This window comes from Salmo salar, chromosome 16, assembly GCF_965601325.2.
Source record: "Salmo salar chromosome 16, fSalSal1, whole genome shotgun sequence".
Classification (NCBI taxonomy): domain Eukaryota; kingdom Metazoa; phylum Chordata; class Actinopteri; order Salmoniformes; family Salmonidae; genus Salmo; species Salmo salar.
In genome coordinates, this window is record NC_138306.1 from 32,492,179 (window position 1) to 32,514,197 (window position 22,019).

Sequence of the window (22,019 nt, forward strand, 5' to 3'; positions counted from 1 at the left end):
AGCACCCCTCCAGCTAGGATGGAGTCCGTCACTCCTCAACAGGCCATGCTTGGTCCTGTTTGTGGGTGAGTCCCAGAAAGAGGGCCAATTATCTACAAATTCTATCTTTTGGGAGGGGCAAAACACCGTTTTCAACCAGCGATTGAGTTGTGAGACTCTGCTGTAGAGCTCATCACTCCCCCTAACTGGGAGGGAGCCAGAGACAATTAATCGATGCCGACACATCTTTCTAGCTGATTTACACGCTGAAGCTATGTTGCGCTTGGTGACCTCTGACTGTTTCATCCCAACATCGTTGGTGCCGACGTGGATAACAATATCTCTATTCTCTCTACACTCGCCAGTTTTAGCTTTAGCCAGCACCGTCTTTAGATTAGCCTTAACGTCGGTAGCCCTGCCCCCTGGTAAACAGTGTATGATCGCTGGATGATTCGTTTTAAGTCTAATACTGCGGGTAATGGAGTCGCCAATGACTAGGGTTTTCAATTTGTCAGAGCTAATGGTGGGAGCCTTCGGCGTCTCAGACCCCACAACGGGAGGAGTAGAGACCAGGGAAGTCTCGGCCTCCGACTCCGACTCGCTTAATGGGGAGAACCGGTTGAAAGTTTCTGTCGGCTGAATAAGCGACACCGGTTGAGCATTCCTACAGCGTTTCCCTCCAGAAGCCATGAGAAAGTTGTCCGGCTGCGGGGACCGTGCGAGGGGGTTTATACTAACGTTACTATCTGTACTTACTGGTGGCACAGACGCTGTTTCATCCTTTCCTACACTGAAATTGCCCTTCCCTAACGATTGCGTCTGAAGCTGGGCTTGCAGCACAGCTATCCTTGCCGTAAGGCGATCGTTCTCCTGTATATTATAAGTACAACGACTGCAAATAGAAGGCATCATGTTAATGTTAGTTAGCTTCGGCTGTTTGAAGTCCTGACGAACCATGTCCAGATAAAACCTCTGGGGTGAAAAAGTTGAATGAAAAAAAGTTGAGTGAGGGAAAAACTAAAAATATACGGTAATGAAAAAGTAAAAACCGTGAGGTAGTCAGGTAGCAAAGTAAGATCGGCAACAAAACGCACAGCAGCACGTCTGCAAGTTGTGACCGGAAACAGTATCAATCGCTTACAGTGATCATGCTGTTTAATCAGCTTCTATCAGGGCCCCGTGATTCCATCCTGCACCGGCTGCCAGGGTCCTGAACTCCAATGCGAAATCCTGGGCGCTCCTCGTCTCCTGCCTCAGATGGTAGAGGCGCTCACCCGCCGCTCTGCCCTCGGGTGGGTGGTCGAAGACTGCCCGGAAACGGCGGATGAACTCCTCATAACGGTCCAACGCCGTATCTCCTCCTTCAACCATAGCGCTGGCCCATTCCAGGGCTCTCCCCGTGAGGCACGAGACAAGGGCGAAAATCTTCTCACGGTCTGATGGGACTGGGTGGACCGTGGCCAGAAAAAGCTCTAATTGGAGCAGGAAACCCCGGCAGTTGGCAGTACTTCCGTCGTAACCCCGAGGCATGGCTAGACGGATACCACCCGGTTCAGGTTGACAAGGGGAGTTTTGGATCGACCCCGGTTGGGCTGGTGGAGGCGCTGGCTGAATCTCCCGTCTCTCCAAGCGGTCCATCAGCTGAACAGCGCGATCCATAGCAGCGCATAGATGTGATAGTCTCTCTGCATTCTTCTGGATGCGCTCCTCCACCTCCCTGTCCGGGATATCTTCTCCTGCTGACTTAAAAAAATTGGTCGGTGATTCTGTCATAGTCCGTGTATGTAGGTGGCAGGGAAGTCAGGTGCAGGAGAAAACAGAGTGGTTAAAAATTGAGTATTTATTTCCAAAACCAACGTAGAAAAATAATTCAGGTAAAACAATAACCCGTCGCACACCGATACAGAAACAACACGTACATAACAAACAAACAATCACCGACAGAGAAATGAGGGGAAGCAGAGGGTTAAATACACAACATATAATTACTGGGATATGAAACAGGTGTGTAAAGAGACCTGACAAAACCAATGGAAAATGAAAAACTGATCAATGGTGGCTAGAAGGCCCTGTGACGTCGATCACCACCCGAACAAGGAGGGGCATCAACTTCGGTAGAAGTCGTGACAAATGGTTAAAAAATCATAACATTCTCTTAAAATTAAGCTTATAAATAGAAATGTCGGGCGACTTGGAAAGCCATAGTCAGTCAATAAATAATATCAAATCAAATCAAATTGTATTTCTCACATACACATGGTTAGCAGATGTTAATGAGAGTGAAGTGAAATGCTTGTGCTTCTAGTTCCGACAGTGCAGTAATATCTAACAAGTAATCTAGCAATTCCCCAACAACAACCTAATACACATAAATCTAATGGGGTGAATGAGAATATGCACCTGTACTGACCTGAACAGGCAGTGGCTTGGGTGGTTAATGTCCTTGATGATCTTTTTGGCCTTCCTGTGACATCGGGTGGTGTAGGTGTCTTGGAGGGCAGGTAGTTTGCCCCCGGTGATGCGTTGTGCAGACCGCAACACCCTCTGGAGAGCCCTGCGGTTGAGGGCGGTGCAGTTGCCGTACCAGGCGGCACTACAGCCTGACAGGATGCTCTAGATTGTGCATCTCGAAAAGTTTATCAGGGTTTTGGGTGACAAGCCAAATTTCTTCAGCCTCCTGATGTTGAAGAGGCGCTGTTGTGCCTTCACCACACTGTCTGTGTGAGTGGACCATTTCAGATTTTCTGTGATGTGTACGCTGAGGAACTTAAAACTTTCCACCTTCTCCACTACTGTCCCGTCGATGTGGATAGGGGGGTGCTCCCTCTGCTGTTTCCTGAAGTCCACAATCATCTCCTTTGTTTTGTTGACGTTGAGAGAGAGGTTGTTTTCCTGATACCACACTCCGAGTGCCCTCATCTCCTCCCTGTAGGCTGTCTCGTCGTTGGAATCAAGCATTATATAATAATACTCGTTGGAAAGGTTTTCATCTTTAGCTCACTATCTGTGGATACTATACGATTAGAAAGGTTCAAAATGTATGTAAAACATAACAGCACAATAGAAAAATATATGGCACATGGTAACCAAATGAGGGTGGTCTATGGTGATATGTGGAATGGGCTGAGAGTGGCTGAGGGGTGGGGTTAAAGACCTTATGTTTGGTAATTAATCATTTTTTTGTAATTGCTTTTTATAAAGGTACCATGTATGTAAAATGTCTATGTAAAATGTATGTATATGTCGCAGAAAAGCTGTAAAAAAAACAACAAAAAAACACCCCTCGTGGTGGTGGATGGGTTGATAATTAATAATATATTTTTAAATACATTGAAGTTACAGCTGAAACCCTAACCCTAGATTCGGATTTCATTGCACTTACAGCATGAAACCCTAATCCTAACTCGGTAGTCTCTCTAGACAGTCGGTTTGCCTCCCACAATGTTACCAATGTTTCCGAGACTACTAGATTAGTACTACAGTACACTTAGAGCTGAAGCTCTAACCCTGCTTTATAGTCCTTTTATCCCAGTTTTTATCCTACTTTCCTCATTGGACCTGTAAGAGCTTGGATCTGCCTGTCTCTATCATTAACCCAAGGTGCAAGGACCTGTCTCCGGGTAGCTCCAGCTCAATTTAACCACTGATTATAACATTGATACAATTCTATCCCCGGGTAACATTTGCGGTTTGGGAGGCCTTTTTAAAAAAACATTTTTTAAAGCACTCTGAGTCTACTCAGACAGAGACTCAGGCAGACAAGGAACCCTTTTAACATCTCTTTATTCATTTACAGTCGATATGCTGTTATCCAGGCTCACAGTTGATTTAAGGGATGTACAGTATTTTTCTCAGTAACAGGGTTGTAGGCTAGTTTATTATATGAACCAATCATTGCACAACATAACATCTGCCTCTGCCCAGGATACCAACTGATTTATGTGTCAATGCTTTGTTAAAGAAGCAAAACAACTGACTAAGAATGTTAATATATGTAACTAACATATTTGTTATATATTATCAAAATTATTTCAGTACCTCGTTTGCTTATATATCAGGGTTGCACAAGATGAACTCTGCTAAACTTACTAATAGTGTGTAATGTCAGAGTTAATTCTTGTGCATACATCTACAGTGGATGAATAGTGAATGACTGGTGATTGGCGCTGTTGTGAATATAGGTTAGTCATCAACCTATGGGAATCCAGTTTGGTAGCCTGTGTGTCTCTCTTGCCCTCAGTATGATTGTTTGTATTATTTTATTTCCACAGTTTGTGTCAACATGCAGTGAAGCCAGAGCCCAGTGTCGTTGTTCTACTCTGGGACTGAGCAGGGGGGGATAGGATCAGAGAACAGCCACATGTCCTCCTCTCCTCAGAGAATATGATCCATTATTCCTATGGATCCATTTTACAGGCTGCAGTGAACTCTGTGGTGACTATTGATGTTTTGTGTTGACTATCAACATTTACTGTAACACAGAGCAAGTGAAGCTCATTGGCATGACATAATCATATACATTAGATCAATGATAAAGGGTCAGCAAAAGTTGGAAAAATTACATTTTCATAGCTTCCATTCTATCTGTGCCCAAAGAGAGACCCCTGGTGACCTGTAAATCCAGTGAAACCAGAAAATCACCATCACGGCATTCTCTGAATAGTGTCACAGTGCCCCTCTCCATCCATAGGAGGGCAGTGTTTAACAAGGATAGAGTTTCTGTTAACTGTGTTGACCTGTCTCTGAGTTTTGGTGAGAATGATTAACAGATACATTCCTTTTCTGGAACAATTCTGGAACAATCCAGAGTACATGATTACTTAATCCTATCCCAGGTATTCCTTAAAGAGTTGGGGTTTCAGGTGTCTCCGGAAGGTGGTGATTGACTCCGCTGTCCTGGCGTCGTGAGGGAGCTTGTTCCACCATTGCGGTGCCAGAGCAGCGAACAGTTTTGACTGGGCTGAGCGGGAACTGTGCTTCCGCAGAGGTAGGGAGGCGAGCAGGCCTGAGGTGGATGAACGCAGTGCCCTTCTTTGGGTGTAGGGACTGATCAGAGCCTGAAGGTACGGAGGTGCCGTTCCCCTCACAGCTCCGTAGGCAAGCACCATGGTCTTGTAGCAGATGCGAGCTTCAACTGGAAGCCAGTGGAGTGTGCGGAGGAGCGGGGTGACGTGAGAGAACTTGGGAAGGTTGAACACCAGACGGGCTGCGGCGTTCTGGATGAGTTGTAGGGGTTTAATGGCACAGGCAGGGAGCCCCGCCAACAGCGAGTTGCAGTAATCCAGACGGGAGATGACAAGTGCCTGGATTAGGACCTGCGCCGCTTGTGAGGCAGGGTCGTACTCTGCGAATGTTGTAGAGCATGTACCTACAGGATCGGGTCACCGCCTTGATGTTAGCGGAGAACAACAGGGTGTTGTCCAGGGTCACACCAAGGCTCTTAGCACTCTGGGAGGAGGACACAATAGAGTTGTCAACCGTGATGGCGAGATCATGGAACGGGCAGTCCTTCCCCGGGAGGAAGAGCAGCTCCGTCTTGCCGAGGTTCAGCTTGAGGTGGTGATCCGTCATCCACACTGATATGTCTGCCATACATGCAGAGATGGGATTTGCCACTTGGTTATCAGAAAGGGGGAAAGGAGAATAATAATTTAGTGTCGTCTGCGTAGCAATGATAGGAGAGACCATGTGAGGATATGACAGAGCCAAGTGACTTGGTGTATAGCGAGAATAGGAGAGGGCCTAGAACTGAGCCCTGGGGGACACCAGAGGTGAGAGCACGTGGTGCGGAGACGGATTCTCGCCACGCCAGCTGGTAGGAGCGACCTGTCAGGTAGGACGCAATCCAAGAGTGAGCCGCGCCGGAGATGCCCAACTCGGAGAGGGTGGAGAGGAGGATCTGATGGTTCACAGTATCAAAGGCAGCAGATAGGTCTAGAAGGATGAGAGCAGAGGAGAGAGAGTTAGCTTTAGCAGTGCGGAGAGCCTCCGTGACACAGAGAAGAGCAGTCTCAGTTGAATGACCAGTCTTGAAACCTGACTGATTTGGATCAAGAAGGTCATTCTGAGAGAGATAGCAAGAGAGCTGGCCAAGGACTGCACGCTCAAGAGTTTTGGAGAGAAAAGAAAGAAGGGATACTGGTCTGTAGTTGTTGACATCGGAGGGATCGAGTGTAGGTTTTTTGAGAAGGGGTGCAACTCTCGCTCTCTTGAAGACGGAAGGGACATAGCCAGCGGTCAACGATGAGTTGATGAGCGAGGTGAGGTAAGGGAGAAGGTCTCCGGAAGTGGTCTGGAAAAGAGAGGAGGGGATAGGGTCAAGCGGGCAGGTTGTTGGGCGGCCGGCTGTCACAAGTCGCAAGATTTAATCTGGAGAGAGAGGGGAGAAAGAGGTCAAAGCATAGGGTAGGGCAATGTGAGCAGGACCAGCGGTGTTGTTTGACTTAACAAACGAGGATCGGATGTCGTCAACCTTCTTTTCAAAATGGTTGACAAAGTCATCCGCAGAGAAGGAGGAGGGGGGGGAGGGGGAGGAGGATTCAGGAGGGAGGAGAAGGTGGCAAAGAGCTTCCTAGGGTTAGAGGCAGATGCTTGGAATTTAGAGTGGTAGAAAGTGGCTTTAGCAGCAGAAACAGAGGAAGAAAATGTGGAGAGGAGGGAGTGAAAAGATGCCAGGTCCGCAGGGAGGCTAGTTTTCCTCCATTTCCGCTCGGCTGCCCGGAGCCCTGTTCTGTGAGCTCGCAATGAGTCATCAAGCCACGAAGCAGGAGGGGAGGACCGAGCCGGTCGGGAGGATAGGGGACATAGAGAGTCAAAGGATGTAGAAAGGGAGGAGAGGAGGATTGAGGAGGCAGAATCAGGAGATTGGTTGGAATAAGGATTGAGCAGAGGCAAGTGATGATAGGATGGAAGAGGAGAGAGTAGCAGGAGAGAGAGCGAAGGTTGCGACGGCGCAATACCATCTGAGTAGGGACAGAGTGAGTAGTGTTGGAGGAGAGCGAGAGGGAAAAGGATACAAGGTAGTGGTCGGAGACTTGGAGGGGAGTTGCAGTGAGATTACTAGAAGAACAGCATCTAGTAAAGATGAGGTCAAGCGTATTGCCTGCCTTGTGAGTAGGGGGGGACGGTGAGAGGGTGAGGACAAAAGAGGAGAGGTATCCCCGTTCCCTATACAACTGACTAGGTATCCCCCGTTCCCTTTACGACTGACTAGGTATCCCCCATTCCCTTTACGACTGACCCCCGTTCCCTTTCCGACTGACTAGGTATCCCCCGTTCCCTTTCCGACTGACTAGGTATCCCCCGTTCCCTTTACGACTGACTAGGTATCCCCCATTCCCTTTACGACTGACTCCCGTTCCCTTTCCGACTGACTAGGTATCCCCCGTTCCCTTTACGACTGACTAGGTTTCCCCCGTTCCCTTTACAACTGACTAGGTATCCCCGTTCCCTTTACAACTGACTAGGTATCCCCCATTCCCTTTACAACTGACTAGCTATCCTCCGTTCCCTTTACAACTGACTAGGTATCCCCCGTTCCCTTTACAACTGACTAGATATCCCCCGTTCCCTTTACAACTGATTAGGTATCCCCCATTCCCTTTCCGACTGTTTTTTTTCTCCATCAACATACAAATGTAATAACATAGCATGTTTACATACATCATGTACATCGCGTCACCCAATTCTTAATTATACAGTAGCCTAAATCACATTCAAAGGAGTATATAGTATTTTTTTGAATGTCTGTGCTCCAGCTGTAGTTGATGTTAGCTGTCTGTCTCTTTTCCTACTTGTCCTCTTTCCCCCATCCTGGTCCTGCGTCAGAGAGTATGGAGGTAATTATCAGGCCTCACCATCAGTGAGCTGTGTGTGGGCACCACTCCAGCCCTCTCAGCAGAGCAAAGATTACGCACATTATTTATATGTTTAAGATGCGAGAGAGGAGAGGGTCGTTCTGTTTGTACCTGCAGTAGAACAAATACACATGACTCACATTAAAGAACACATTAACAGCAACAAATTAGACACGGACAGATGGTTGACAGAAGATCAACCTTATATACTGAGTGTACAAAACATTAGGAATACCTGCTCTTTCTGCGGTATAGACTGACTAGGTGAATCCAGGTGAAAGCTATTAACCTATATTCATGTTACCTGTTAAATCCACTTCAATCAGTGTAGATGAAGCGGGGGATACAGGTTAAAGAAGGATTTTTAAGCCTTGAGACAATTGAGACATGGATTGTGTGTGTGTCATTCAGAGGGTGAATGGGCAAGACAAAAGATTGAAGTGCCTTTGAACGGGGTATGGTAGCAGGTGCGAGGCGCACTGGTTTGAGTGTGTCAAGAACTGCAACATTGTTGGGTTTTTCACACTCAACAGTTTCCCATGTCTATAGTATGAAGAATGGTTCACCACCCAAAGGACATCCAGCCAACTTGACACAACTATGTGAAGCATTGGATCCAACATGGGCCAGCATCCCTGTGGAAAGGTTTCGACACCTTGTAGAGTCCATGCCCTGAAGAATTGAGGCTGTTCTGAGGGCAAAAGGGGGAACAACTCAATACTAGGAAAATGTTCCTAATGTTTTGTACACTCAGTGCAAATAGCATACGGCTACATTTGCATTAATTGTATCCCTGAAGAGTATCCCAACCATGCCTGGTATATTTGAGAAATGTGGAAGTGGTAACTCTGTTCAGTCAGGAATTACTGTATGTGCCTTTGTGACAAAAGAAACACACTGTATCTATAACTTGCTTGGACAGTTTCCTTCCTTACTGGCGCAGTCCGCCAATATTATAAACATTGTCATATGAGTCTGAATAAGTGCTCTAGATGGGTCAGAATGAGCAGGAAACGACAGCTCCAGGAAACGAGCAAAAACATCAATAGCCTCTTTGTGCAGTCTTCCTTATTTACAGTTGTTTACTGGCCACAACTACATTATCAGCAGTTATTTCTGACCCTTTCACAGGGCCATGTGCTGCAGAAATAAAAGATATATCACAGCCTCTGTGCAGATGAACTAGCCAGACAGACACAGGATGAGTCTCTAAAGGGAGGGAGGTGGAATTAAATGTAATGTTTTTCTACAAATGCATGAAGGTTTATTTGTCTCCACTGAATGGTTTGTTTTGATTAGATGGTCAGCTGAGGTAAAAGAAACTCTGAGCAATGATCTCATCGCTGGTTGTGTTTGCTGGAATGGAAACCAGGGGCATGTTTAGGCCACAGGAGGTTGGTGGCACCTTAATTGGGGAGGACAGGCACATGGTAATGGCTGGAGTGGAATTAGTGGAATGGTATCAAATACATCAAAACACATGGGTTGATGCCATTCCAATTGCTCCATTCCAGACTTTATTATGAGCCGTCCTCCCCTCAGAAGCCTCCATTGGTTTAGGCATCTTTGACGCCATCTTTTCTCTCTGTCTACTTCTCGCTTCTTTCTCTCTTTCTTTATCTCCCATCAGTGTAACTGACACTCAGCACTCTTCAGTGGCTTGAATGGGATCTTTAAATTGGAGCTTCTGGGAGAGGCCCTTAGCTGGCGTTTAATTACCTCAGGGCTCTGGAGCAGCTCCATGCTTCTCTTCTCAGGCCCAGCACCATTGAAGAGGTCAGACTGGACAGGACCCAGGCCCAGCACCACTGACCAGGCCCCTTAGTGGTGGAACACTGACAAAAACTCCCTCAGAAAGACAGGTCCACATCATTAGCATTTTACCCACAATTACATAAGAGGTGGATTTACATTACATTTTAGTCATTTAGCAGACGCTCTTATCCAGAGCGACTTACAGTAGTGAATGCATACATTTCATAATTTTTTCCCCCCATGGGAATCAAACCCACAACCCTGGCGTTGCAAACACCATGCTCTACCAACTGAGCCACACAGGACTATATGCTCAGAGAGTGAATACATGCGCCTACCCCTTCATCAAGGCCAGCGTAGATGAGATGCCATCTATTCCACCTCCTACCGCAGAGATGCATGGCTTGGGGATAGTGGTAATCAGGAGAACGGTCCTGAGCTGACGTGGTCCCACCCTACTCTAATGGGTTCAGGTCAGGAGAGGGGAGGAATTTGGGGAGGGGAAATAGATTTGCCAGGGTTGTGGGGCAGGGGGATTATGTACCCCAAGCATGAGTTGGAAGTGTAAAGGGTGACTAGTGTCATCGTGTGGAGATCCTCCAGGCTGCCACTAGCCACTGTCAGCTAGCTGCCCTAGAGCAACTGTCAAAATCGGGCACAAAGCCCCCTGCTGTATCTCAATGTAAAGCGACAGATTGTTACAAATGACAAAGTGGTCCTCCTCCATTATGAGTCAGCCCAAGGTACTGTATATATGTTGAGCAGTTGGCCTCAGGAGGATCAAGAGGGAAATAAAGGAAAAGGGAGTGTTAATGTGCTGGGTTTGGGGAGGAACCATTCCTTCCTATCTACCAATCATACTGCTTTCCTTTTGCCAAAGTGTTTATCAAATTCAGTAAAACTAAATCGTTTTCAAGTCATTGACTATGCACATGTTTTAGATGCCTGCTGACAGGAAGTGATCTGCAGCTCCAGGCTTTTAGTGAGGTCTTTCTGTGGTAAAATATGGTCCTCCTGAAGAGAGAACCAAACTTTACACAGTAAACAAACATGTAAATACTGTCTCTGTGTTTCTTTAAATGTTTTGGAATTCCTACATTCTACCCCCCTGTTATACAAAGTGTCGTAGAGAGCCTTTGATTTTTCTGTTCTTATAAGTGGATAAACATGTCTTTAGGCTGTACAGCTCAGGGACAGCTAATTCTCTCCATATGTGTGTTTATCTGTGTTTGTGTGCTGCTTTAGGAGATGGTAAACCCATTGGCTTATACTCCTAAATGATTACCATGAAAGACCAGTTTATTGGATCAGCTGATTATCAGTTTTAGTTATTTCAATTACGCTGTCTATTCATGTATAGTACCATTTATAAGTTTGGACATACCGACTCATTCAAGGGTTTTTCTTTAGTTTTACTATTTCCTACATTGTAGAATGACAGTGAAGATATCAAAACTATGAAATAACATATAAAATCATGTAGTAACCAAAAAAAGTGTTAAACAAATCTAAATATATTCTTCAAAGTAGCCACCCTTTACCTTGATGACAGCTTTGCACACTCTTGGCATTCTCTCAACCAGCTTCACTTGGAATGGTTTTCCAACATTCTTGAAGGAGTTCCCACATCTGCTGAGCACTTGTTGGCTGCTTTTCCTTCAGTCTACGGTCCAACTCATCCCAAACCAACTCAATTGGGTTGAGGTCAGGTGATTGTGGAGGCCAGGTCATCTGATGCAGCACTCCATCACTCTCCTTCTTGGTCAAATAGCCCTTACACAGTCTGGAGGTGTGTTGGGTCATTGTCCTGTTGAGAAACAAATGATAGTCCCACTAGGCGCAAACCAGATGGGATGGCGTATCGCTGCAGAATGCTGTGGCAGCCATGCTGGTTAAGTGTGCCTTGGATTCTAAATAAATCACAGACAGTGTCACCAGCAATGCACCTTCCACTATCCCACCTCCTCTTCATGCTTCACGGTGGGAAGCACACATGCTAAGATCATCCGTTCACCTACTCTGCGTCTCACAAAGACACGGCAGTTGGAACCAAAAATCTCAAATTTGGACTCATCAGACCAAAGGACAGATTTCCACCAGTCTAGTGTTCATTGCTCGTGTTTCTTGGCGCAAGCAAGTCTCTTCCACTTATTGGTGTCCTTTAAAAGTGGTTTCTTTGCAGCAATTCAACCACGAAGGCCTGATTCAAGCAGTCTCCTCTGAACAGTTGATGTTGAGATGTGTATGTTACTTGAACTCTGAGAAGCATTTATTTGGGCTGCAATTTCTGAGGCTGGTAACTGTGACAATATTGCTTGTACGAACTCGAACCCAGGCGCAGAGAAACACAGCAAGCAGAGGTAGGGATAAATCCAGAACAAGGCAACAGCACAAGAGCACACTAACAAAACATGAGACCAAAGCAACGATACAGGCCAACTGAGAAACCTAAATAACCAGGCATTCAGGTGAACAGAGAAGGTCATTAAACACAGATAAAACCAATAAGAAATAAATCAGGGTAACCTGGAAACTAGAAAACAAAGTAAGGGTGCCTTCCAGCGGTAACCTAAGGAAACAACACTCAAATAAAACAGAACATGTGACAATAACTCTAATGAACTTATACTCTGCAGCAGAGGTAACTCTGGATCTTCCTTTCCTGTGGCGGTCCTCATGAGAGCCAGTTTCATCATAGTGCTTGATGGTTTTTGCGACTGCACTTGAAGAAACTTTCAAAGTACTTGAAATGTTCCATATTGACTGACCTTCATGTCTTAAAGTCATGACGGACTGTCGTTTCTCTTTGTTTATTTGAGCTGTTCTTGCCATAATATGGACTTGGTCTCAAATAGGGCTATCTCTGTATACCACCCCTACCTTGTCACAACACAACTGATTGGCTCAAACTCATTAAGAAGGAAAGAAATTCCACAAATTAACTTTTAACAAGGCACCCCTGTTAATTGAAATGTGTTCGAGGTGACTACCTCATGAAGCTGGTTGAGAGAATGCCAGGAGTGTGCAGAGCTGTTATCAAGGCATGGCTACATTGAAGAATCTCAAATATAAAATATATTTTGATTGTTTATCACTTTTTTGGTTACTACTTGATTCCATATGTGTTATTTCATAGTTTTGATGTCTTCACTATTATTCTACAATGTAGAAAATAGTAAAATAAAGAAAACCTTGGAATGAGTAGGTGTGTCCAAACTTTTGACTTGTACTATGTGTACAAATTGAGTTCATTTGTCTGTTAATCATATTAGTGTGGTGATTAATAATTGAGAGAGAGCCTACCTCAGCATAAAATATATGAAACACCCATAATCTGTAACCACAGCAGCTATTTATCACAGGGTCTGTAGAGCCCTGCATGGTGTTCTGGCCGGTTTCAGTTAGGAGAGACTCCGTTATTCATTAGACATCCTGAATTATTCACAGAGGAGAGAGTGAGAGAGTGATGAAGCCTATTCCTCCTCCTCCTCCTCTTCTTTAATGTTGTTGTCCTCCTTTTCCTCCTGTCTTTCTCCTCCTCCTCTATCTGCACACCCAGTCCAGTTTAGACTCCTAGGGTCAGGACATTGCCATTGGCAGAGCAGACTCTCAGGATGGTTAATTCTCCACAAGTCTATTCTCCTTGATATGATTACGGTACACTTATGTAACGTGTGCACTAGAGAATCACGCACAGCCAGAGCCAAACAGAAGCAGATGAGTCTCCAAGATTTTCCAGAAGGTCAAATGTTGGTTCCCACTGAGAATATGACAATGTGGGGGTAGAGTGTGCATTTTAATTCCTTCAGACACCTGTCCTCTCCTGTCTGTCCTCTCATGAGCGAGTATTCTCTGAGACTACATGCCCATTCTCCTCCAGTCCTGGAATAAGGGCCCTAGGACTGCTTGGCCCAAATAGGGAGCCCCATGCCTCAGGGAGGGTCCCTAACACACAGCTCCCAACTGAGCCAACAAATCAGTGGGATATAGAGGGCATATAGAGAGGGACGGGGTGTGTGTGTGTGTGTGTGTGTGTGTGTGTGTGTGTGTGTGTGTGTGTGTGTGTGTGTGTGTGTGTGTGTTTATTATGAACAGATGGAGCAAACAGGTGGCATATAGTGCATGTAGCAAAGTATGCCTGTTTTCTCATGTTTATCACCATGTTTTGGTGGGCGTTTGCGTGGACATTCTGTTATTCCAAATGGCCTTCATTTCAAAGGTCTCTGTATACAAATGGACGGCTTACATAATAACTCTGAGCTCTCTTTCTCAGAGCACTTCGTGGATTTATCTTTCTGCTTATTCTCCGTTGACTTTTTATGTAACATATCTACAGACTTCTCTCTCAGCCATGCTAATTCCTTCTCCTCTCTCTGTTTCTCCAGGCAGGAAATGAAACAAGGAGAAAGGAGGAGGGAAAATGAGAGGGAGAGAGAGAGAGACAGAAAATACACAAGTCGGATAGTAGGAAAGAGAGTGCCTTGCATGTTTATAAATACATTCAGATTCATGGCTTTTCTCTGACACGCCCAACCAGATTAGAAAAAGGCATGTGGCCCTGTGGAATAGAAACTAGGGCACGTCTTTCACTCAGCGGCATGGGAGGCATAGCAGACCACTTAAACTGAGACCCTAGAGAGAGAGAGAGAAGGGGGTGTGGGTGGGAGCCAGGGATGAGCAGAAAATGGTGATCAAAGAGTCCCTCTAGCCCTGGAACCCGGAGTGGGCTGCACCTCCCCCAGGATCCGGCGGCCCAGGCAGGACAGGCCCCGGCGGGCTGCACATGGGGTTCAGGGGTTCAGACAGCAGTAAGGGAGCCTGGAAGACCTGTCAACATGATGCCCAGACAGTCACAGAGTCTAGTTTTACAGGGTGTTTTTTTTTTTAGAGTGAGTCTGTGGTTGCTCCCTTGTGGAGGACACAATGAACACATCATCGTGGTTTCACTCAAAAAGAGGGAGGAAGAGAGAGAGATAGATAAAGATATTAGATATTTATGAATTAACATTTTCCTTTATGTTCCCCATCCATACTCCTGTCCTTTTACTTGAATCATTCATTCAGAAACCCATTCATTCAGTTACTCACCATGTTCAATATAAATACAATGTACTTTTATCATGTCTATTTGAAAATGTCATTCGGAACTAAAACATACCAAAGCATATGTCAAATTCACAAATCCTTATATTAAATTAATCCACATATTAAGACTGAACATACTGTCCTTGGCTTGGACTCAAAAAACTTCATATCATACTATATCTAACTTAAAAGAATTTGTAACATTTTAACCCAAAATAAACCACACAGGCTATTAAAACCAGATTAGCTCAGGCAGCAGAATACTCCATGATCTCATTACATTGCCTGAATAATTGTCAGCACTGCATTATGTCCTCCTGTCCAATCCCTTGGACATAAAATAGGTTTGCTGGGATTGCACTGAGGTGGATTAAATGGGGGGTGATGTGGGTTGGAGGGGTCGTGGTGGTGATTGAAGGCGACAGAAGAATTCAGATAACTGGATAATGGGCTGGTGGGTTTCAATAGAGGGTGCAGGGAGTGTGGAGGGGTGGCAGGGCATTGTGGTGAATGGCAGACCTCTATTGATCTCTCTTTCCAGTCTTGGCCTATATCACACACGGAGAGGGCCATGCAGACTCACTTTCCAAATGCATGACATCACCCAGGGTTGCCAGGTTAACTACCCAGGCCTGTGAGAGGAGTCATTCATCTCTTTTGGGAGAGCGCAGTCTTTGAGGGGTCGGGGGCTTTTGTCACTGTCATATACACTTACTCTGATAATTGTGTGTGTGTGTGTGAAGAGTAGGAGGAGATGCAGGCTCTGAGAAATCTCTTCCCTGGACCGAATTATTTCACACTCAAACTTTTCCTATGCTTTCACTGAGTGTGCTGTTAGCATCTTGGTTCAACTAGTGTTCTGCAATCAGTTTAATAAACTGATTGCAGGCTTAACTGAATAACAACAGAGACAGAATACAATATGGAATTTTATTGAATAGTTTGGGGTAGGCGTAGGCCTCGTCTCAGAGGAATGCTCCTCAGATGCTGGGCAGCTGGTATCGAACCCCCTCACTGGGAGAATGGAGATCCGATGATGGGCCTTCAGTTGGTGGTGGTGGGGAGGTGGAAGGTCGTTGGAAGACTGTTGCTGCAAAACACCAAGTGGGAGACACAAGGTTTGAGTTGACATACAGTTTCAGTCAAAGGTTTGGACACACGTACTCATTCAAGGATTTTTCTTTATTTTTACTATTTTTTACATTGTAGAATAATAGTGAAGACATCAAACCTATGAAATAACACATATGTTTAGTTTATTAATTCTACCATCTTAAAAAACAAGCACACATAAAACCTAAAAGCCGTACATGCACAAGAATAAAATCATGGAGGATAACACACAATAAAGTCTGGGACTTATTTCCATTGTGATCCTCTTGAGACAAGATAGCTAGACAAGATCCAACACATTATGGCAGTGAAATAACAGAACATACAGAATCATGTAGTAACAAAAAAAGTGTTAAATAAATATATTTTATTCTTGAGATTCTTTAAAGTAGCCACCCTTTGCCTTGATGACAGCTTTGCACACTCAACCAGCTTCACTTGGAATGCTTTTCCAACAGTCTTGAAGGAGTTCTCACATATGCTGAGCACTTGCTGGCTACATTTCCTTCACTCTACGGTCCAACTCAACCCAAACCATCTCAATTGGGTTGAGGTCGGGTGATTGTGGAGGCCAGGTCATCTGATGCAGCACTCCATCACTCTCCTTCTTGGTCAATTAGCCCTTACACAGCCTGGAGGTGTGTTGGGTCATTGTCCTGTTGAGAAACAAATGATAGTCCCACTAGGCGCAAACCAGATGGGATGGCGTATCGCTGCAGAATGCTGTGGTAGCCATGCTGGTTAATTAAGTGTGCCTTGAATTCTAAATAAATCACAGACAGTGTCAACAGCAAAGCACCCCCACACCATCACACCTCCTCCTTCATGCTTCACTGTGGGAACCACACATGAGGAGATCATCCGTTCACCTACTCTGCGTCTCACAAAGACACGGCGGTTGGAACCAAAAATCTCACATTTGGACTCATCAGACCCAAGGACAGATTTCCACCGGTCTAATGTCCAATGCTCATGTTTCTTGGCCCAAGCAAATCGCTTCCACTTATTGGTGTCCTTTAGTAGTGGTTTCTTTGCAGCAATTAGACAATGAAGGCCTGATTCATGCAGTCTTCTCTGAACAGTTGATGTTGAGATGTGTCTGTTACTTGAACTCTGAGAAGCATTTATTTGGGCTGCAATTTCTGAGGCTGGTAACCCTAATGAACTTATCCTCTGCAGCAGAGGTAACTCTGGGTCTTCCTTTCCTGTGGTGGTCTTCATGAGTGCCAGTTTCATCATAGCACTTGATGGTTTTTGCGACTGCACTTGAAGAAACTTTCAGAATTCTTGAAATGCTCCATATTGACTGACCATGTCTTAAAGTCATGATGGACTGTCATTTCTCTTTGCTTATTTGAGCTGTCATAATATTGAGCTGCCATAATATGGACTTGGTCTTTTACCAAATAGGGCTATCTTCTGTATACCCCCCCTACCTTGTCACAACACAACTGATTGGCTCAAACACATTAAGAAGGAAAGAAATTCCATAAATTAACTTTTAACAAGGCACACCTGCTAATTGAAATGCATTCAAGGTGACTATCTCATGAAGCTGGATGAGAGAATGCGAAACGTGTGCAAAGCTGTCATCAAGGCAAAGGTTGGCTACTTTGAAGAATCTCAAAGATATTTCGATTTTTTTAACACTTTTTTGGTTACTACATGATTCCATATGTGTTATTTATACTTATTTCATAGTTTTGATGTCTTCACTATTATTCTTCAATGTAAAAAATAGTAAAAATAAAGAAAAATAAAGAAAAGCCTAGGAATGAGTAGGTATGTCCAAACTTTGGACTGGTACTGTATTAATACTCCCCTAGATTCATGGCTAAGGAAAGTGATTATTGCACGAGTGAGCCCATAGGTTAATCAGCAATTGTGGAGGAATTGCCTTGGTTTGCCATGCTAATATCCTGAAGTTAATAGGTGAATGACATTTTTCACGCTTGCTAATAGTAAAGGAGGAGGAGAGATGTGACTGTCAGGGCTTTCGGAAGGATCGGACCAATACGCAGCGTGATCATAGTTCCACATCTTTTATTCAGTCGTGAAACTAATGCAATAAACCATAAACTTGAAATACAAAAAACAAGAAAGCCGTGACGCAGAGCAGGCATACACTACTCACAAAAGAATCACCCACAAAACACCAGTGGGAAAAACATCAACTTAAATATGGCCTCCAATTAGAGACAACGACAACCGGCTGCCTCTAATTGGAGGTCAAGCCAAACAAAAACGAACCTAGAAATACAAAACTAGAAACTAAACATAGAAATACAAAAACGGACAAAACACCCCGTCACACCCTGTCCTACTCTACCATAGAAAATAACAACCTACTATGGTCAGGACGTGACAGTGACGCTATACTGATGAGGTAACATTAGAACACTACTCTATAAATACCTGCTATTCTGACGAGGTAACATTGTAGACACTACCATAGATACCTGCTCTGCTTATGAGGTAACATTGTAAATGCTACCATATCAATACCTGCTACTGTATGCTGATAAGTGAGATAGGAAGTGATGTGAATTATATTAGTTTACTAGATGAATGAAAAGTGACGATTCATTCAGACCGGCCTTACTGAACTACATATCTCTCTGATGTGCACACGGCTGTACTGGAAACCAGGCTATTCGGTGTACAGTGCAGTATATCAAAAGGCACATGGAGCTAGTTGTTTTCTTTGAAGTCTAGATTTGATTTGAAAATAAGTGCAAGCATCAAGGAAAAGAGAAGATAGGAAAAGCAGGCTGCTGTCGTGGAAATTCTGCACAGGGACACTCAAAGTCAATCTTAAATGAATCATTCTTTACTATCAGCATGCTGGAGAGGTTCCAACCAACTCAATGCACCAAGTACACATGTCGATCAGGAGCTCCAACGGGGCAGTCCCGTTAGATCTCTTATACTGACAACAATTTATATTTGCCTGATTTAGCTTATTCATCCTGCATAATTAATTAATCATTAAGGTTAGCTTCATTCATTTGACCGACCAATACTGGGTCATGCATGTGACAGACCAATACCTCACGAGGCTTCTTCTCTAAGCTGAGACCTTGAAACTGAGATATTTTACGTTCTCAAAACAAGGGTCTGGGCGTATTGCCAAATTGCAGATACTGATAGTGAGGATTCGTTCAGTCAGTCACTTGCATGAACAAATAAATTGGTTATTAGAAAAGCACAAAAATAAAATGTTCCATCACACAGCCTTCACAACACTTTTCAGAGGATGGAGTGTTTGAAGAGAAATACTGTCAGCATCAGAATAACATGATGTTCTCTTCACTGAAGCATCTGACTCTTGGGGCAATATCATCCTCAGACTGATAGAGATCTTTGTACAAAATAAAAATGTGTAATGTATGTACAAAATGTATGCACTCACTACTGTAATTCGCTCTGGATAAGAGTGTCTGCTAAATGTCTAAAATGTAAAATGTCATCATGGTAGCTGTTAGCAACTGCTTTTGGTGGAGATGAAAGTTATCATATGCCCCGGTCCACAGGAAGGATCACCCTAGTGGAGTTCTCCTCCAGATATCACATAGGCTTACTCTCTCTCCCTAGTAACTTCAACTCAGAGGACTGTGCAGCTTCATCAGTCTATAATTATTCCTGCATATGAGCAAATTATGGTGAGAAATAAACTGTCAAGAAAATGTGGGCAATAGAATACATCTACCGACCTTACCTTGAGGGTCCTGTTGTGGAGATGTGACCAGTTTAAGATATGGCATCAGTTTCTGGGACCTTAGTTTGTGCATAGACTACACATTCCCTGTCAACAACTTTATATACTGTGTGTATTTCCAAGTAGCCGGGGCCAATCAGACCCTAACCCGAATGGACCCGACCAGACCTTGAACCGACCCGTACCCTAAAGTCTAGACCAGACCTGATTGGACCCGACGACCACCAGACCTTGAACCGACCCGTACCCTAAAGTCTAGACCAGACCTGATTGGACCCGACGACAACCAGACCTTGAACCGACCTGTACCCTAAAGTCTAGACCAGACCTGATTGGACCCGAGTGACAAAAAATGATGTTTATCAGCCAAGTTGCGCTTCTGGTTAACGAATCGGTCTTTATATGTTGGCTAAGTCAATAAATTCAGCTTATTAGCATAAAATAGATATGCTATAGGCTATTCAGAGCCGTGGTGGGTCCATTCGGGTCTATCAGCTGTGGTTACATAGACCCAAGACCAGATAACAATAAAATAACAACGAACAGGACCCGACCTGGACCTGAGGGAAAATTGAATTTTGGACCTGTCCTGGACCAGCTTAAGTCTCGGGTCGGTTCTCGGGTATTGGGTGGACCCATGAAGACCTCTACTTCCAAGTGCAGTTTGCATGCCAAAGCCCATTTGGGTAAGCGCAGGAGGTAAATGGGAGACGTTTATTTTCCAACTCACAAGACGCAAGAGGCGCACACTGCTGAAAATCCCACGTGTCCTTCCCTCCTTTCTTTCACCAGCACATTGCTGCCATACCCAGAACCTCTTAGTTGAGTGAGTGTATCGGTCTGTGTTTGTGGTTACACCCAAGGATAAACTCTCGAGCACTCAACAGGAGTTGGTAGGCTACAAGGCGCAAAACTGTGGCGCCTTGAATGATATTGTTGCCTGTTTTCGCAATTTTTCCAAAAAGCCCCTGAGAAGTTACGGACCCAGGTCTGCTTATGGACGACTTTTTCATCCTCATTGGTTTGTCCACACCCCTTCGGAGATAAGGAGCAAGCCTTCAGCTTTGCTTGCAGGAGAGGGAGAAAGTGACAATCGAGACGTTGGAGGGAAAATGACAAGGGAGCGTCACAGCATCGCGTGAAGAAGTCTCTTTGAATTTATTTATATAATTTGCCTATTTCTGATGAAGGAACTCGCGGAATTAGTTTCCTTTTTATTGATTTGACATTTTCATTTGAAATTCGGATTCAACGATTTGGAGTGACTAACAAGGCGACCTACCCTGGCGGCAGACATGTATGTTGACTTTGTGTTTATCTTTTAGTTCAATCTTGTGTCCCAAGTATGGCATTTCGGTGTGTATTTAAGAAGTGTTTATCTTTAATTCTATTTTCACACGATATTTTTGCAAAGCCTTCTACATAGCCTGGCTACAAGAAGTCATGTGAAGCACAATTTTGAGACCATTTAAGCACACAACGGACTGTATATAAACTAGAGGCCTGGCTATTTACAGTCAAATGTTATTTTCTAAGAAATTGTGGTCTATTTTGTGTCGGTGGAATCCTCCAGCAGATTGTCATGGGTGACGCAGCTGTGATAGACCAATGATGCGTGCAACGGTACACGGAGAGGGTTTATAGTTGCTCAGCGTTATGATGACAAAGAGAGCCTTGTCTGTTAACTGGGCTTTGTTAGATATTTGAAATGAATGCGAGATAAATGCTTGGTAAACACGGGTATTAATAACTCAAGCCGCGGGAGAATAATCCAGGCTTTTTTATGAAACAGGTTGACATACACGTCAGTAGACAATCATGTGTTTAATATGTTTATGGATACACCAATACACTAAAATGTAAAATGCATCAGCTGTCAGTCTACAAGTGCATCGCTTCTGACGCTACATGTGTAACATTTTGTTTCGCCAATTTTCTCTTTGCCTTTAATTCGTTGCTGCTGCTTACTGATAGCCCTCTTATATAGTTAATCTCCTACAATCTAATCCTTCTGTTGACCTTTTTTTTAACATCCATGCAAGGGAATGTAACCTGTCTCTGCCTTACACTAGCCGCAAATTTTGACATTTTCAATAGCTAGAAAAAGCATCTGGATAAAATGGGCAACCACATCCCAAGTTTGGAGTGAAGCCGTTTTATAGTAAAGGTTCTGCTTGTAAACATAGAAGTTAACAGACCTAATATTCACTTGATAAATGGTCTCCTTCAATTCAGTGTTATAGTAGCCTAATGTAAAACCATCATCATGTGGAGGACAATGATAACAAACTTCCCTAATCTAAATGGATGAAGTCATTGATGTGCGGCTGACTCACTCTTGAGAGGGGTTTAGGCCTAATTTAACAGTTTGTCCTATAATCAAAAAGTCAAAAATGTTCTTCACCCATGTTATGATGATATTGTATAACAATGTGTTACACAATGGCCAGCCCAGGCCCACGCTACCTCTGGAAGTGGGAGTCCCAGTCGTAACAAAGTGTGGGAACGCTTCT

General features: G+C 44.3%; 1 protein-coding gene across 2 annotated transcripts in view; it reads left to right on the forward strand.

Annotated features, from left to right (window-relative positions):
- ripor1 (RHO family interacting cell polarization regulator 1) overlaps positions 1-22,019 on the forward strand; it is a 135,275-nt gene that overhangs the window by 36,703 nt on the left and 76,553 nt on the right. The window contains exon 1 of one of the 2 annotated variants that reach the window (XM_014149064.3): positions 20,296-20,803. The exons of the other annotated variant lie outside the window; for it this stretch is intronic. The gene's annotated coding sequence lies outside the window, so the exon portion shown is untranslated. Of the gene's footprint in view, positions 1-20,295; positions 20,804-22,019 lie in introns of those variants that run through there. 2 annotated transcript variants of the gene reach the window in all.